Source organism: Athene cunicularia (genome assembly GCF_003259725.1).
Source record: "Athene cunicularia isolate RWA chromosome 2 unlocalized genomic scaffold, athCun1 chr2_part1, whole genome shotgun sequence".
Lineage (NCBI taxonomy): Eukaryota > Metazoa > Chordata > Aves > Strigiformes > Strigidae > Athene > Athene cunicularia.
In genome coordinates this window covers 13,530,908-13,549,030 of record NW_020799095.1, presented here as the reverse complement: position 1 = coordinate 13,549,030, position 18,123 = coordinate 13,530,908, and positions in this window count along the sequence as shown.

Below are 18,123 nucleotides of genomic sequence, written 5' to 3'. Positions count from 1 at the left end.
GTATATTTGTTTAAAAAACGTGGAGAACAGGATTGGATCAGGCTAACTGAATGTTGCACTCCTGTCCTAGTCAGAAAGAACATCACAGCTCAGGGGGGAAGATGACTGCAGGAAATTGTTGCATAATTAGATCATTAATTAATTTATTAATTCAAGGCAAACTCCTTCACTGTGTTTCACTTACCAATAATGGATTTTTCCATGACATATACAATACAATTTGATCTGGGTTTAGGGATAAGCTTTGTGGCAGTAGTTTCAAGTCATGTCTTTGAGGTTCTTTCTTACAAACGTATAAAAAGAGGTTTCTTCTGAATCCACATCTCATATATAATACTCAATAAAATGTGACCCTTTTAATAAAAACATTCAGTTTAATCTACTGGAGATTATTCTGGTGTCTATCAAACTCCCACATTTCTTCATTCGTACATGTTATTAGCAGCTTCTTTGCAGAAGTGTGCAAGATTAAATAGCCTAAGTTTAAGGTGTCTTTTGTTAATATTTTGAAGAAGATTACTTGCAAATAAAATAAACACACTAATAAACTACACAACAGAAGAGAGTTGAGTTTTTTCCTCTTCTGATTGTTTTTCCTTGCTTCATTTCATACCACAAACCTCTCTAAGGCAAGCTTCTCATGTGACCTTATCACATTGGTTCTTGATGGTAATGATCAGGTTGAAAAGTGAATGGTAAGAGATTCCTGTGTAACTGCTGAATATTTACTTATGGCAATGCATGTACTTGAGAAGATGAACCTTTTTGTCATGTTGAATAATAAGAATTTGGAGCCAAAGGGAAAAAGAGAAACACTCAACTTTTGTAAGAAAGAGGAATGAATAAGTTTTTTGCAGGTCCACTATGTGAACAGATCTGTCTTTATGTCAAGGGAATGAAAATGAAACTGAGCATTGAAGGTCAGTGTCAGATTTCAAGAATACAAATATTAGAAGTAAAATTTTATGTTTAAAGCACATCACAAAATCACTTCTGTCTATAGATATAAGTTATTAATGTGTCCAACTGTAAGCCGAAGAGTAGTTTTGAAAAAGTATTGAGTTGGCATCACTAAGTTGCGATGCTGCCTGTCACCCTTGCTGTATATCAGTTGTGATTTACACATTTGTTAAATTACATTCTGTACTGTTTCTGAATAGTTAAAATTAGACCATTTATTTTATTTTAAAAAAATTATTTCATTAGGAAACTTAGAATTTGAGTTTTGAAATTTATTTTTTCATCCCTAATTTAAACTTCTCTTCAAACTGTTAAGTTTTTCCAAGTATCAACGTACAATGCATCTTCATGCTCATGTTCTTAGGAGCAACAATATACAATTGGGATAACGTTAATAAAAGTGGCAGCTATGCAGTCACAGCAAGTCATTCATGAACAATGCATAAATATGAAATTGTTACATTTCAATGAATTATTTAACTTATTTGTGGTTTTAAATAATCATGTTTATGGGTAGATAATTTGTGACTAGACAGGCATTTCCAAAGGGATAATTGTTTTAAGCATTTTTCCCAACTCTAGAGGGAAATAAGACTACACTGGTATTCTGAAATACGAGAATAAGGAAGCTATGACATTGCTATATCTTCAAATGAGTCTTCTGGACAGAAATACTAGTGATATACTGAAGTAGTGTCACAGAATAAAATGGGAAAGACAACCCACTGTGGTAAATACAATCCAAGCATGTCTTAAGGGACTGACTGGCAGAGCCCTGAGAAACTTGTAGTTTAAGCAATTGAAAGGAAAATAAATAATATTATAAAAAGATTAATTTACTTACATGTGTTGACACTGAAAGAAATTGGTCATAGTGATCACAATGAGACAGTGAGTGTCCTTGTCGTGCTTTGCCAGTTGGGCTGCATTTATAAACACTGTGTCTAAAAATAAGTTTCTCTTCTGGAACAGTATAAACAACCTTTTAAAAACAGATAGAAATCCTCTTCAACAGTATTTTGTATTCAGTGTTTTGTGTTAGTGTTATAGCATTTGCTGTAATACTCTTGCATTTCATTTATATGAAATAAACACCCTTCCCCTTTATACCTCATTTGCCATAGAATGGGAAAGTCTTCAAGATGCTGCTGAGTTCTCAAGGCCTGCCAAGTTCCATGTTCAGTTTTCAGCATCTGATTCTAATGAATCTTCTCTTGTTTTCAGACTATTATGCTCCAAAGAAAGGGAATGCAGGTCTGTAGATGCTTGCTTATGGGATCTTGTTTACATCTACTTTTACATTAATTATATCATAATTCCACTGGGTTGAAGCTAATAGGGGTATTCATATTTCTCCTTATGTGCACTTACTGCTTTTTTGATTAGTGCACAGGTTATTGTAGGAAAATATAATACTAAATAAAATCTTTCACTTTTTAAAATTTAAAAATTATTGAAATAGAATAAGAATTAACATATCTGAGCATATTCATTTGAGTGTATTAGTATTTTTTTTCTGGGTTGCTCTTTCATTATCCTTTTTTTGACATTTCTCTTTGAGATCAAGTTATCATGTCATTATGGATTCCTTTGTGGAGCCACATAAATGCTGTCACTTTTCTGAACTGTTTCTTTAGGTCTTGTGACTACTACCTGAATTCTAAATAGCCAGTTTAGCAGGACTAAGACAACAGTTCTCCTAATCACAATTTAAAAGCCATATGCAGTCAATCAGGATTCTTAGAGTGCTGCTGTTGTGGCCTTGATGTAAATCAGAGCACTTTAAAGGATGTTTATGTCAGCTGTTCAACACTTGCTGAAAATTAACATCACATAGCTATAATCCTCCACTTTGTTATGCTCCCCTCAAGCACCTTTTCTGTCTGGGACAGAAACCTATGGGCTGTCATTATTGACCCAGTTAGTATTTGCTTCAGAGTCAATAGAGAAAATCTTGCCTGGGCAGCAGCAGGCAAAATCTGGCATCTAGCTGTAGACAGTACGTTAAGTAAATAGGAAGGGAATTTAATTCAAACAAAAACAGGTGATGATCATCTATAAATACTTTTTTTGCTGATAAGTTATTTTTTGAAAGCTGCTTGCATTTATATTCAATCGTAAACTAGAAAATGTCTTCTCAATGATTATCAGATAACACTGAAGTCTTGTTGATCGACACAAATTACATAGTTAAACACCATATAGGTTATGTCACACATGATATATATGAATGCAGCCCCTATTCAGAGGGGTGAGGTAGAAGGTTCCTGTTCAGCTGGTGTATTCCTTAAGATTATAGTAAGTCTATGCTTTGTGATATATAACCAAAAGAAAAAGGATGGATTATATATGCAGATTTACCTGTGACCTCTAATAATAAGCTTTACATGGATTTTATTTGCTTTAATTTCCTTTGCATTTTCTAACTGTAATATACCTTACATTGACATTTCATTTCATTATAAAGGAGTCTTTACAGACTTCCACTGAAATTATTATTGCTATTGTACTCTTACATTGCAACAAGAATTGTCAGCGAGTGTGGACTTGCAGTGAATTAATTTCCTCCCTATAAATCTTGACTCATGGTGACATTAAAACAAGACTTGACAAGACTTGAGGGTTGAGGGTTTTTTATTGCAGTCTCACACTATAATAGCATAAACTAGTGAAATGGCATTGAAGTTTTCCAGAGTGGATTTCATGGATTTGAAGTATTATCTCCAAAAACTGCACGAATCACTAATTCTCTGGTTTTTCATTCACCTTTTTTTTTTTGTGTGTGTGTGTTCCAGATTAAAAAAAACCCAAACAAACTGCCCATATTTTAGTCAAACTGCAAGCTTTGTTGATCTATTAGAACTTTGGAATGTAACTTATTTCACTCAAATACCTAAAAAGTATAAAGCTCAGTCATTAGTGAAAAGTGAGAAGTACTTTCAAAGGATGGTACGTACTGTTCTGAGTTAGGTGTTTCCAGGGTGTGATTCATCCAGGCTTTCCCTTCTCTTTGGCTTGTAGGTGTAGACAGTTTGTGCTAGAAAAGATGTGTATTATGCTTAGTAGGTTTTTTAAATTGCATATGGTTTCTGAGCATGACTTCTGGTTTTTATTTTGACTATTTTGGTGGCAGGGAGGAGTTAGTTTTTGGAGGGAGATGAAATATGAAAGGGAATAAAAGGCAAAACTGAATTAGAGATTATTTGTGAATAGATGTAGAAATAATGCATATGTTATTATTATACCAAATATGCACGTAGATGTTTAATTTCTGTCCTAATTGTATAGTTACAAAGTTAAAAAATTTTTAGATACCCAACTGCTGTTCAGATGTGTTAAAGGACTGTAAAAATAAACGACACATTTCTCATACTCATGAATTTTGGGGTGCGCTTTTTTCCACTTATAATAGATCCAAATAGTTTTTAAGTTATTCTGGTTTGTATTAACATCTAATAAATTGTACACATGTTCCTATGAAGTTGCATTAGGCCTGACAGAAGGTAGTTGCCAATGGTCTTACTTTTTTCTGAAGTGGTGTCTGCACCAACTGCAAGAGAAAGTTTATTCTGTTACATCCAAGTCATCTTTTAGAGATCTGGGAGTGCCTCTAACGGCTGCCTAAGCATATTAGGTACATCTCTACAAAGCTGTAGTGATATAAAGTTGCTTCAGTGCATGACATAATTGTGGCCATAAATTCTGTTACTGTAAATGAGAAAATAGGCAGCCAAGAAGCAGCTGAAAACTATTGTTGGGACTATATCAAGGAGAATTGCAAATACATATCAAAGTGGTCATGTCTTAGTCTCCAGAGGCTATTAGTATGTTGGAGACTGCAATGTGAGATACAAGGTTAGGTAGCAGAACTTGGAATGTAAAGGTTGCAATTTAGAAGCCTATGAAATCTTTTGAGCTGCATGGTATTTTGATTATTTTATAAACAACATAAAAGTTGTACCTTCTATATACTAGTTTTAAATTATTTAACCTGTATTTTTAGTGTTCTCTTTAATTGAGTGAATTTTAGAATTTCAGGCTGCTGGTGTGTCTCAGGAATAGCCTTAGGTGTTAAAAGTATTTAAGGACAGAAAAGGGAATGTGTTGCCAATGTGCTCTCAATAGTCAATCTACTTTCTAGACTGTTGGGAAAGCCAAGATATGGTCTATGCAACACAACCTGAAGTTTAACCCATCCTGTAGGAGACAGTGGGAAGTCAAGGCAGAAACCTGATCTTATGTTACTAGTAGAACAAGTGATGCTAACCAAATAAAAGATTTTTTTTTTCTCCTGTCGTCTTAACTTTGCTGAGTCCAGCCTGTCTATCAGTCTAACTTCTTGTACTCATATCACAGAATCACAGAATCATCTAGGTTGGAAAAGACCTTGAAGATCATCTAGTCCAACCATTAACCTCACATTGACATTTTCCAACTACACCATATCCCTAAGCACTATGTCAACCCTACTCTTAAACCTCCAGGGATGGGGACATTTCTCAGATGTATGAGGTTTTTTACATACAGGAAAAGTCCCTTTATTTGTATGTCAAAAGCCCTAGTTTCGTTCAAGTCAACTTTTAAATTAAGTTCTTTTCAGAACACTTAGTCAAGATAAGTCATAGTACATAACAAATAAGGCCATATATAGCTAGAGTTTTACCTTGTCAGATCTGATACCGTGTCTGTAAGAAACCATTTTATTCAGGGCCTGTTCTGCAAATAGTTTTACACAAGGGCACATTCAGAATTTCTACCCATATTTATAAACGACATAAATCATGGAAGATGACTCGTGAGAATGACTGTATGTAGAAGTGTGGGACTGTACTGAGTCAGGTTCGACCACTGGTTCTTGCTCCAGAATAAGCCCTAATTTGTAGATTACTTGAATACTTCCTTGCCAATGTGATGCTGAAGTGCTATGCCTGTCTGGAGTCCCCCGGAGGGGAGGAATTGGATGTCCAGGGTGGACAGGAGTCTTCCTTGCAGTTAACCATGTGAGGCAATTACTATGAATCAGCAAGCATGACCATGCATGTTAGCTGGTGGTTTTCAGTAGAGTCTGGGTCCTGTATTGAATGCTTGTTCCAGGACAAGGTCACAGGAGGCCTCAAGTCAAGGGGGTGTTTGAATCACCTTTTGAATTTATAATGGAATAGAGGAATACTGAATGTTTGCACAGGTATGCTCTGTAAGGAAACATTTGGTATGAGTAGGTACAAAATGGAGCTTAACTTTTCAAAGACTGGAATTTAAAGTTGGTTTTCATGACAAAAAATTTTGAAATATTTCTGAATAATGGATTTATATACCTGGGTATTGGTATTAATATAATGTTTTAATATTTAGCTTTGAAAGTATGACATGATGACATTTTACCTGATGTAAACATTGTGAGATCCTATGGGAGAGAAATAGCTTAGTGGATGAAAAAAAACAAACAAAATGCCCTCTACCACATCAACCCTACTTTAATTCATTATACAGATTTTCATAGACCTTGGTTTAGCTTCTCAAACAGTGGAGTGGATTAATAAATGGCAGCTGACCTCTGGTTTTCCATGACATTTTGGAGTATGCTGCTTCTCTGACCCAACTACCTACCTGCAGTTGACACATCGTCTATCTTTATAGTTAGTGGACAGAAATAAACAACTTCTGGGCATGATTTATCTGACCTGTTTTTGACATCTACGTTAAAAGAGATGAATCATGACCAGGAAACACCCATTGCCCTTCCAACTATAAAATGAGGCCAGATGTATACTTCAGATATGAAGTACATTTAGACAGATGAGATTTAACCATAGTTTGAGGAATGGACATTTTAAAAGTGTAGTGAATATATATAGTATGCCTTTTCTTCCAGGTATATGACTTAGTATCTGTTCCCCTTAGTATTGGGGAAATAAATAGCTTGAAAGATTCTGCTACACAGATAAGTCAGAATATACTGTAATATGGGTGGCAAGCACATGGAATCCTGAAGTCTCTGTTTATAATATTCATTTCATAAGACAGAAATTGGAAATAATTAATGTCAAAACCGATAAACTTCTAAATGTTTGCTATTGCTGTCTTGGTTCTTGCAATAGATTTCCTGATGCCTCCTGCCCTTGCTTTTAAGTGTACAAAGATACATTTGTCAATGGGTACTTAGGAGGCTTTTTCTCTTTTTTAAAGAAACATTCCTATAAAAAAAAATTATAGAAATTGAACTCTTCATCTTTCAGTGTGCTCATTTCACCTTTGAAGCATTTAATGTAAAACACCACAAGTATTTTTGCAGGCTACTTTGTACTTTCCTGTTGTCCATAACTGAAAATGTTAGACTGCTGGATTCTGGCTTCCCCAATCTCTACTGACTTAAAATACTGTGTGGTAGGAATTATTTTTTGTGTGTGTGTGTGGATTCAAATCAATCCTAATGGTTTGACCATACCTGAACTACTAGCAAGTTCTCAAAATTCTTAATTTCTGTTTTCCTAAAGATAGGAATTTACCTTACACATGGTACTTTGCAATTTATCTGTTATTCTTGCATAATAATTTACAAAGTTTAAAGATAATCTATCATAGCAGCTTTTGAAGAAGTTGGCAAAACTATTTTTGCATTTGGAAGAAGTTAAATGATAACTGTTATTTTTTTTTAGCATGTGATTAAAGTGACATGGAACTATTTTACTCTCTATAGGTCATCTCCAAATGCCATTGCAAATGAAAATGTACTGTTGATGAAATTTACACATAAGGGAATTCAGCAATTAATGAAAATACATCAATGGACATGATGGGAATTAAATTTCATGGTTTTAAGAGCTAAGGCTGTTGATAACTCAGAGATGAAGCAGATGAACATTTACTGTATCTATTTTTACAGACGATTTGTATCTCCAAAGCTACTAATGCATGATGCAGTCCTTTTTTGTCCTTTCTCATTCTTTTCCTAGAATTAGTGATGTTAGAGCAGGCGTTAATGGAACAGATATTAGCAGATACTAATGTAAAATACTACGAAGAAAATATTTTTCAAGTTTCACTGTTTTGGTGGCAACTAGGGACAAGAAAGGAAGGTCTTTATCTGCCATTATAAGAAATCTGAAATGGAACAAACACTGTCTATATGTTTAAAAATTTGAAAGTGTTTATTGATATTGGAAATAATTTGTTGAAAATTTTCTATCAAATTTCCATAAATAATAGGTAGCACAGCCCAAAATATTTAGTTCAAATATTTTGTCTCATTCAAAATATGGTACTAGAAGAGTACTGCCTGGATCCCTGGAATGATCACCTTGGTAAGACAGGTAGAAACATCCCAATATTCCCATCTCAGGGCTGATGTTCCCAGCACCTCTGTCCTGTGTCACCTTTACTTCAGTAGGACTTGGATTTGAACTCATAACTTTTCTGTATTTAGCAGTTTCAAAAGTAATAGGAATTTAGAGTTAGGAGGGATTTCCTGAGTCACTGGACAAAGTATTTTATTATTGCAGACAACACATCATGTAATCTCTAAATTTTTTTCAACTTAATCTTCAAACTGTGTTTGTGAGGGAGGTGGTGTTCTGTTTCAGAGTGTATTGTCCCTTTACACACTCTAAGGCTTTTCCTAAGCCTGACTTCTGATGGAAATTAGGTTGAATTTTCCAATGCATAATTACATAAATAAAGACATAATGTTTTTATAGTTCTTATCTTTCCTTCCTCTATTTACATGCTCTTTCTCACACAGAGAAGCCACACGTCTTCTCGGTATTTACTTTGCCGGACAACATTATGCTCCTTCTTTTCCTACAGTTTCCCTCATTTTCCTAGTTTTGTACCTTTATAAATTTAAAGCAGTGTAAAATTCCCTGTTAAAATCTCACCGTGTGTCTCTAACATTATTCTGGACTTCTAGACCTTTCTGATAGAACAAGACAAGGTCAAGGCAGTGTGGTAAAAGATTTGCCTTACTCATTAAGTATTTATGGAATGTCTACATAGAATAAATAGGGTCTCTACAGAGCTTATCTTCATATCGAGGAGGGAGATCTAGCTAGCTAAAATCAATGGTTGTTGATGCAAAAAAATGGCAATTTGACAATGATTTTGTGACTACAGTTGACTGCTTAGTAATTGGCATTGGTACCTTTAATTGGCCTGTTTTATTTATCAGTATAAGACTTAGTCAAAATTCCTAAACATGGACAAGGTGCAAGCTTTTATCCTATACTGTATAATAGTTAATATGTCTCATAATACTCTTTTGGCCCAAACCAACTTCTGTTTACACATGTAGTGCCAAAGAAAGATACAGGAATAAGGCTTGTTCTCAATAGGCAGTAATAATGAGACTACCTTGACATTTGTTGCCTAGGGTTTTCACTTTGTTTGTTTGTGGATTTGCTTTTTTTGGGGTGGAAGCTAAATGAATCGGTGGTAGCTGTATGAATAAGAAATATGCTGTGCCACTGACCTCTGAGCCCCGAGATCTGCTTCATTGCTAAGCTGAGCAAGAAAGTTTGGTCTATGATTAACTGTTGCCTTAATTTTTTCTAAAATGCTCTGTTTATTAAGTCTGAGGAGATGCTCATCTTTGTCTAGAAGAGTAGAACTAGAAGATATAAAAAATACAGTACTATATAAGTCTGGTTTTGGTAACATTTTCTGTTCTTCAGACTACAAAAAACTTGAGCTTTGTATAAATAATTATGCTGCATGCTAGGCATCAGGGAATTAACATCAAATCTTAAGAAAGATGGGTTTTACTCATAATTATTATTCTTATTGTAGCAACAATATGTGTGTAATGCTTTTCTCTTTCAAAACACTGTATAAATACAAGGTTATTAGTTCTGGAATCTATTAATAAATATTCCATTATGCTCCAGAAGTCTGGAGAGTCAGACTTATGCAGGAGAAAGAGGAGCCTCTAGTAGCAGGCATGCCACAGAAGGACAACATTTAAAAGGCAGAAAAAATTGTACTTTGTTCCAATTATTAGAACATTTTAAGCTACGGTGATGCCATTGTTATTTAAAAATAATGCTATAATATGTATAAGACAGCTTCTTGTGTATCTTTGAGAAAAAAACCACAAACAAACAAACAAAAAAAAACCCCAACCCAAAAACATAAGAATAAGTGATACCTGTTTCATTCCAATTAAAATATTCAGCCAAAAACAAAGAGGAAAAGTTGAGTGATGTTAGGTTACAGATGTAAAAGATTGGGGGGGGTTAGTTTTCTTTTAAATGTAGCTAGCATTTTACAGTAAGTCTGAATATTAGAAAGTGTTTGAAGCTGGAAGGAATAATTTCTGTTTTGAGACATCAGCAAAGAAAAAAGCCCATGTCTACTGTCCTGAATTACTGTGTTGCTACTGGGATAATAGTCACAATAAAATCCAGTTGAAAGAGGGAGATTGGTATGGAATGACTTAAAGAACACTGGGCTTTGAAAACTCCCAGAGACAATTTAATCAGCCCATTAGTCTCTACATAAAATTTCTGGAGAAATTGGAAGAGTTAGGGGTGACTCAGACTCAAAATGCACAATACCCTGGGATATTGATGACTGTGGTTAGGTCGCTCTCTAACTCAGTGAATACTATTTTTCAAGTGGAACAGACAAGGCTGAGAGACAGAAATTGAACACATACACTGATAATGCAGGTATTTACAGATACAACCTCTTTGGGATCAAATCCTGCATGGCAGATGAGTGTCCTGTCTTCTCAGCTTCTGATTATGGGGAAAAAGAAGGAAGGCAATCACAGCAAAGACATATGCAAGTCTCTCATTTTACTTTGGAGCTGGAGGGAGGCTTCTCATGTGGAACAAAATCTGTATTTCCAGACTCCAGCATTTCTTACAAAATTGGCTCTTTGTTCTCAGGGTACTCTATTCTATGGGGGTACAGGGCTTTTTCCATGAGCTTCCAGTTTAAATCTTGTCTCAAGCTCATTGTTGGAGTTATAGTTGACAATCACTACTGTGACTCTTTTACATATGCCTCTTGTTGCCACTCAGGTTTATGCTTCTATGGTGCAACAAACTTGAATTACACACTGTATCTAGAGACCACTTTCAAACCACACTTAATAAATGCAGCCCCTCCATAAGCACTGCTTTTAAATTAGAACTGACAAGGTAGAATATGCAATAAATGCATACTTAATTGACAACAACTCTAATTTCATTCATTCGTAGAATTAAATCTACAAAAAATAGATGTCAGTTTTAGAGTAGGGATGTCCTGCCTGTCCTCTACTTCTCTTCATACATAGCAGGCAGTCTGATCATTCAGAAATAGGCTGCTGTGGTCAAGACTTTGCCAGTTTGTTGATACCTCTGCTTATATCACTCATTTTAATGCAGATAATTGTTGCATTCCTACAAGTTTTTATTAGCTGACTTGGTAAATATTCTTAAATAATTGGTAAGTAGTTGTTGCAAGTAACATAATGACTGTTCAATTATAATTTATTTCTATTTATGTTTGATGAAATATAAGAACATGTTTTCTGTTTGACCCGACTTCAGTTAAGGGTGTTCTACTTATTCTTTTTAATCTTGAGGTTGAGCACAATGTCTCATTTCCTGTAGCTTAAAGCAAGGTATTAACTTCATTCAGCTTTCTCCACTCTTGATGAATCTCTTCAAGATGGCAATCTACTTGCAAGAGAGAAGAGTGGGCAATTATGGTAAGGAAAGCTCTCTCACATCCTGTATGCATAACACAGAATTGTTGTTTTATTAGTGGATAAAACACTTGGCCGTCAGGAAGATTATCTACCCTTTGCTCTAGAAACTGTTGTAATTCACAGTATAACTGGCTGCAGAAATAGGTCACAAACAATTTCCAAGCTCAAATATAGTCCACAAACACTAACTTCAGTCTTTATCTTCTAGTGTTCAGATCAGTTGCATCCTTGTTCAGTAATCTTCTGACTGGGAATGTGGGAATGGAAAATGGCTTGAGTTAGCAATATGGAGATGGAGAAAATAAATAAGAAACAGTAAATGAGTATAATTAGGGAGAAAGTGCAGAATGAAGGGAGATATTAGATATTAGAAAAGTAAAATAAGCACAAGAGAGAAAGAAAAAGTATCAGTCTATCCCACGTGAAATAAAAAATCCTAACCCCCAAAGCAAAAAAAATTCAAACACCCCCACACCAAATATAATAATCCAGAGGAATTCAGGGATTTATTAGGGGAGGCTGAAACCCATTTTGATGTTAATTCATTCTGAGCACTTATTCTCACGCACAAATCTACTATAATTGTGTTTTGATTAGTTTTGAATTTTCTGTTTACTTCAGTTCTATTTTACTTAATTTCTAGTGAAATAACAGCTGCTAAAATTGCAAAATAATCTTTAATAATCAGACCTGTGGACTGAGTATTAAACAGCCAGTCTCATCCAGCAGACCTTGTATGGTGGAGCACAGTTAGCTCAGACAGCACAGTTTCATCCAGACATGGGTCACTTAACAAAACCCATCAAAAGTCCTGCCACCTCTTTTCCTATAAAAAGGATGCATTGGTAGTAATGAAGGATATGGTCTACCTCTGCAAATTCTCTTTATTTTTTCTGCTGTTAATGATTTTCAGAAATATTCAATATTGCAGAGGTTTGACACCTGTAAGAGTGAAGTTGAATTAACTTCTGGTCTAGTGTCGGGGAAAATGTTGATTTAGTTACAGTTTTGGAGACAAAATATTGGAATTTTTAAGAAATCGAAACAAGAGAGTTATTATTCATCATGCAATTGCAGAGGAGATCTCAAAAGACACAAATATTCCAATCCAAAATTTATGTAATGCTTGACATCTTAGTTATTGGAAAAACCATATTTTAAATGGAATTACAAAAGTTTCTAAAGTCTTTTATCTGTTTTAACAGTCTATTAATGCACTTTTAGACATGTCACTGGTGTTGTTTTTCTTTTAGAGTTTATAAATCTTCCAAGTTTATGAATTTACCAAGCAGTTTTTCTGTTTGATACTATTGTACTTTCTCCTCTAAACAGATAAAGACGACAACCTATTAATGCATGTTTTAAGCTTGTCATATATTTTCAGACTGACAGCTGAATGTTGTTTGGCACCATTGTTTTGCAGGGAGAAAGAATTTAAAAAATGAACAACAACAAGCTAAAAATTGTAAAGAGAATAAATAGTGTAACATTTGTTCTAAATGGAATAAAACAGTTCATAAAAGAAAGAATATGGAAGTTTAGAAACAAATTCTATTTATTGACACTCAAATTAACAGCAACCTAAAATTATTATTGCCTTAGTTACTGTTTCACTGTTTCTTTTTGATAACAATATTATACTTAATAATATTGGTTAATTGCTAGACTGTGATCCTAAAATTATTGTCTCTACTTGAGTCTGCACAGAAAATATTTTCTATGACATGCAAATGATTGTTATTAAAATCAAAATCTAATCTGCCAGCTACTAGGGAAAAAGTGCTGGATTCATCTGAAATACTTCTCAAAAGTACTGAAGCTTAATTTAAGTTTCCAGATTTCCATCTCTTCTAGAATAAGGTAAATTTATTACTGTCACATGAGTTGCCCTGCAGATGTACCAGAGTAACTGAGAGCATGGAAAATGAGATTTTAAATACATGTATCTAACGATGAAGATGATAAACCCTTTCTTGAAAGGGGAAAAAAACATATATTGATTAAAATGACATTTGTTCCTTCTCATTATTAACTTGTTTCTTTAGAAAATCAAGGGGAGGACATGATGATGCATATCAGGAAAGGATTTTGGTTTGGTTCCCCCCTCCTACTTTGCTGCTCTCCTTTACATTAAGTAGTATATTTAAGTAGCAATAGCAGAACTTTATTCTCTTTTTTAATATCATGATTTTGCTGTGCATGCTTGCTCCAAAGACACATCATGAAAGGTCAAACAGGTTGCACCTGAATAAGATTTTATTAGGATCCATTCTACTGAAGATTTTCAGACAGACTCAGCATCTCTTACTTGAAAGTGTAGACTTTAATCCTAGATTTCAAATATCATATTCACAAGAATAGCCTTTTTTAATGTATGGTATGACAGACAATATAAGATGATATGTCTGGAGACAACTTTTGCAGCAGTTTGAAAATCAAATTTAAAAAAAGGAGGGGGAGGGGGATGGGAAATAATAATAATGATGGGAACAAAGCGGTACTTCGGTGCCAGTGCTCTCACCACTGCTGCATGAATCCTATGAAGGAATATAACCAGAATTTACATCACCAGACAATAGCAAGCTTGAGAGTTTCTATTTTAGCTATTACTTTCTATTTATGGATATGCTGTCTTTTAACCTTTAAAAGTGGTACTTAATTTTGAGCAGATTAGCATCCCAAGGGAAGAATTAGGTTCACAAATCACAACTTCTGAACATAAAAAAACCATAAATCACCCTAAAAAGCCCAGTGACTGAAATAGTTTGCATGTATATTTTTTTTTTTTTTTAAAAAGTATTTGCTTTTAGGCAAATACTCTGAGGATAGTCACATCTGATCTGGGCTCTTCTGTCCAGTAAAATTACAAAAGTATGTACCCTGGATTCTTATACTGTGCAAAAATACTGTGCAGTGGTGAACTAAATAAAAACCTTCATATTAGCAAAAACTGAGCATATTTTAACAATCTCAGCGAAAAGCATGCATGCATACTCTGGATCAGAAAGTTATTTTTACTGATTCTGTACTGATCTAAATCTATATCAGTAAAACAGAGATTGTTTAGAGATTTTCACTTTCACTATTTTCATTATGCAATGCCATTGTATCATCCTAAAATTCTGAGAGGATTAAAATTAATATCGTCATGCCAAGTACTTTTTTGTCCTGGTTCCAAGAAAACAAGATGTTTGCTGTATTACACTCTGGCAGTTCCCCTCCCCCTTCCCCAGAAAATAAACTTAGGAACTTGCTGTATGATTTAAGAAATAGTAAATTTGTGCAATAGGCCTGCAGAAGAAATAACCAGAAATATTTCAAGCCATTTGTTTGGCTCTCAGCACCTGAGATGTTCCACTTGGCTTGCCCGTGTCTCTTAGGTGGAAGGTGTCCAGCTCCGGTTGCGCCAGCAGACCATCCAGCAAGCACACCTGGGCAGGCCAGGAAAATGGGCTCTGCCTCTTCGTGAGGGAACTTAAAGAAAAGTAAAATAGATAGGGACCTGAAGAAGAAAGAGAGGAACTGGGGTAACTGTGAGGAGTTGTATGCAAGGAGTAAGGAGTACTGCTGTATAGAAGGAAGAAGATTTAAATTCTGTGGCATAAGGAAAGAAGCTATGATCTGCAGTGGACTGCAGATAAAATTTGGTAGTTAGAAGCTGTAAATGCCATTTAAAAGCCCCCATTTTAGTTCTCTAACAGCTAATAGTTAAGGAGCTTCTATATAGTGGCCTTTTTTTTTTGTGAAAGGCCTACTTATGTTTTGTTTTCCTTGCATCAAATACAGAAAACACAAAGAAGTAATCATGCATGCACCTCATCTTGCTTTCAAAACAAAGCTGGCCTGGACACTGTTTGGGTGAAAGCACCAGGTGATCCATCACTAATGGTGTCAGTTAACCATCAGTAATTCTGTGTTCTCAGATATGGGGTGCTGAATGAAGCGAGATGTCAAACACATCTGTCTCATGGCTGAGAAACAGGTTTCTTGTGAATTCTAATATTCTTGAAATGGTTTATAGATTGCATATTAATCTTGTTATGAATGTGTTCTCTGTTTACTTGTCATTTTGCAGAGAGAAAACCCTCTAGGAAATGAAACATCTCAGTTACAGAAATACCTTGTCATGATCAATACAGATCTCGCCTACATGACATGTAATGACATAAGTGTTTGGCTAAATATAATTTTTTTTTTTAAAAAAAAGATTTTTTTTTTTAGAAACAAATCATACTGGGTTTGGAAATGAAATTAAAAAAATGGGTCATTTGTCTCTTCTAATTTGGTTTTAGTTACAGAAAGTAAAGTCTTAGTCATTAGTTTTACCAGCTGAATAGGACTGTCTCAATTAGCATCAGCTCCCACTTCTTCAAGTGCGAAACAGCATAACTAAGACCATGCCTGAAAATGCCTGCCATGTTAGTAAGAAATGGAGCAACAATTAAGTAACAGAAGTTTTAAACATTCAAATTATTGCATAAAAAATATATTGAAAAATGTGAACATTACAAGATTTTAATCGAAAACATAGTGATGTAGTACAAGAATATATTTTTAAAGTTAAATCCTTAAGATTACTTCTCTTTACAAATGAAGATATGAAACGTGTGCTGTATAGTTCCTTTCTTGTGGAAGCTGAAATCTGTACAGATGCTAGGTTATTCAGTTTTCAGCTGTGGGCATATAGCTGACAGCAGATTATGTTTTTGTTGTATCTCTTGAAGACTGGGATAAGATCAAGGAGCACAAACTCTGAACAAGGCTACCCATTCTTTTCTAGGAAAGCCTCAATGGAAGAGAAGATTGTTCAGGAATATTAGTTGTTAAATGCTGTGAAGGCAGAGGTCAAGGCGATTAACCTTTGTATGTTACATACTACATTTTAGTACAGTAAAATGAAGATCAAGAATATGTGGATCTCAGGTCCTTGCTCAATTAAAGTTTGAGGCAAATGCTATTTCTATTTGACTCTAATTAGTTCCTAAATCCAGTCAGCTACCATAAAAATCAACATAAATCCCCTTTCTTGGGGATTCAGACTGCCCAAAGAAATAGTGGTAGTTCTGGGGACTGCAATAGCAGTGAAAGCCACAACAGGTGGGTAAATGGATGAGAAATAAGCTTCTCATCCATTTGTTTAAAGCAGAGGACCTGGATGACCTCCATACCTAAAAGAAATTGCTGAGAGTACCTCTGAAGAAGGAAATGTAGACATGGATTTTTGTCCTCTAACTGCCATTCGTACTTTGACAATGTACTCATTTATGAAAGGTATGGAGCAAAAAAAGCCAAACTGAAAATCCTTTCCTGAAATATCACCAGTGTATTACTCTCCAGAGGTCCAAGCATATTTACTTTTCTTGCATGCTGCAAAAATGTCAGTTAATCTATTATTGAGACTCTATCCTGAGAAGAACAAAAGATTTGGAAAATTGTTTTCTTTATTTCTTTTCTTAATTGATTTTTTCCTATGTACTCTTTTACATTTTTATTACTATGTCATATGAAATGGTAAAATAAATACCTTATCATTATTACTTTTAGTTTCTTTTTTTCTAAAGCCACTTAATAAAAATAGTTTTATTTGAAACTTCATTATATCAGTTTAAATTTTTGCATTTCATGCATGTTTTGTTATTCAACTAATTTTTTTGAAGGCTTGCCCTTCTTGAAGCAGAGGTTGTACGAACAAGGTATTTTTAAAAGTTAACTTAAATGTTAATTAAAAGCTAGCTAGTAGTACTTCCAGAGAAACAACTAATATATTTCCTGCTTCTGAAGAACCCTTTGAAATATAGTGGATTAGTTGGTGGGTTAGAAGGATGGGGAATCACTTCTCTTGGCCAAGTTTGAAAAACCCAAAATTTAATCCTATGACAGTATTCCAATTAATTTTGAAGGACTATAACCAACTGAACATTTCTATCTATTGAAAAATATACTTCAAGTTATTATTGAAAAAGATTACTTCTTGTGATGGTATTGATACTAAAACCATTTTAATATTATCTACAAAATAGTGTTTATTTAATTTTCCCTTTGGAATTTCTTTAATGAAGTAGAGTGAGCAAGCAAGGCCAAAGAATTTAATGATGTGATCTCTGCAGACTACTGTATCCCACATTATCCTTTAGAAATGGCAAGATAATTATGTTGATAGCAACTGTCTTTCCTGAATTCCTTTTTTTTTTTTTTTTTTCTCTTTCCAACTCCTTATTGTCTCTTAAGTTACATTTTGGTTTACAATTTAGGCTTAGAAAATGCCATAGAACAGAAAAATCTAACAAAGTGCAAACAGTTAATAATACTGACAGAAGTATGCTAACACCTCCAACTAGTGAGGAATGAAATAAATAGCGATTAAAAGGGGGAACAGAACCAAGTTTCAGAGTTCTGTCGCTCCATTTCTTCCATCTCCTGGAGTGAGAAGAATTGAGTCTTGCTTACTTTAATATTCAAGGCTTTTTTAG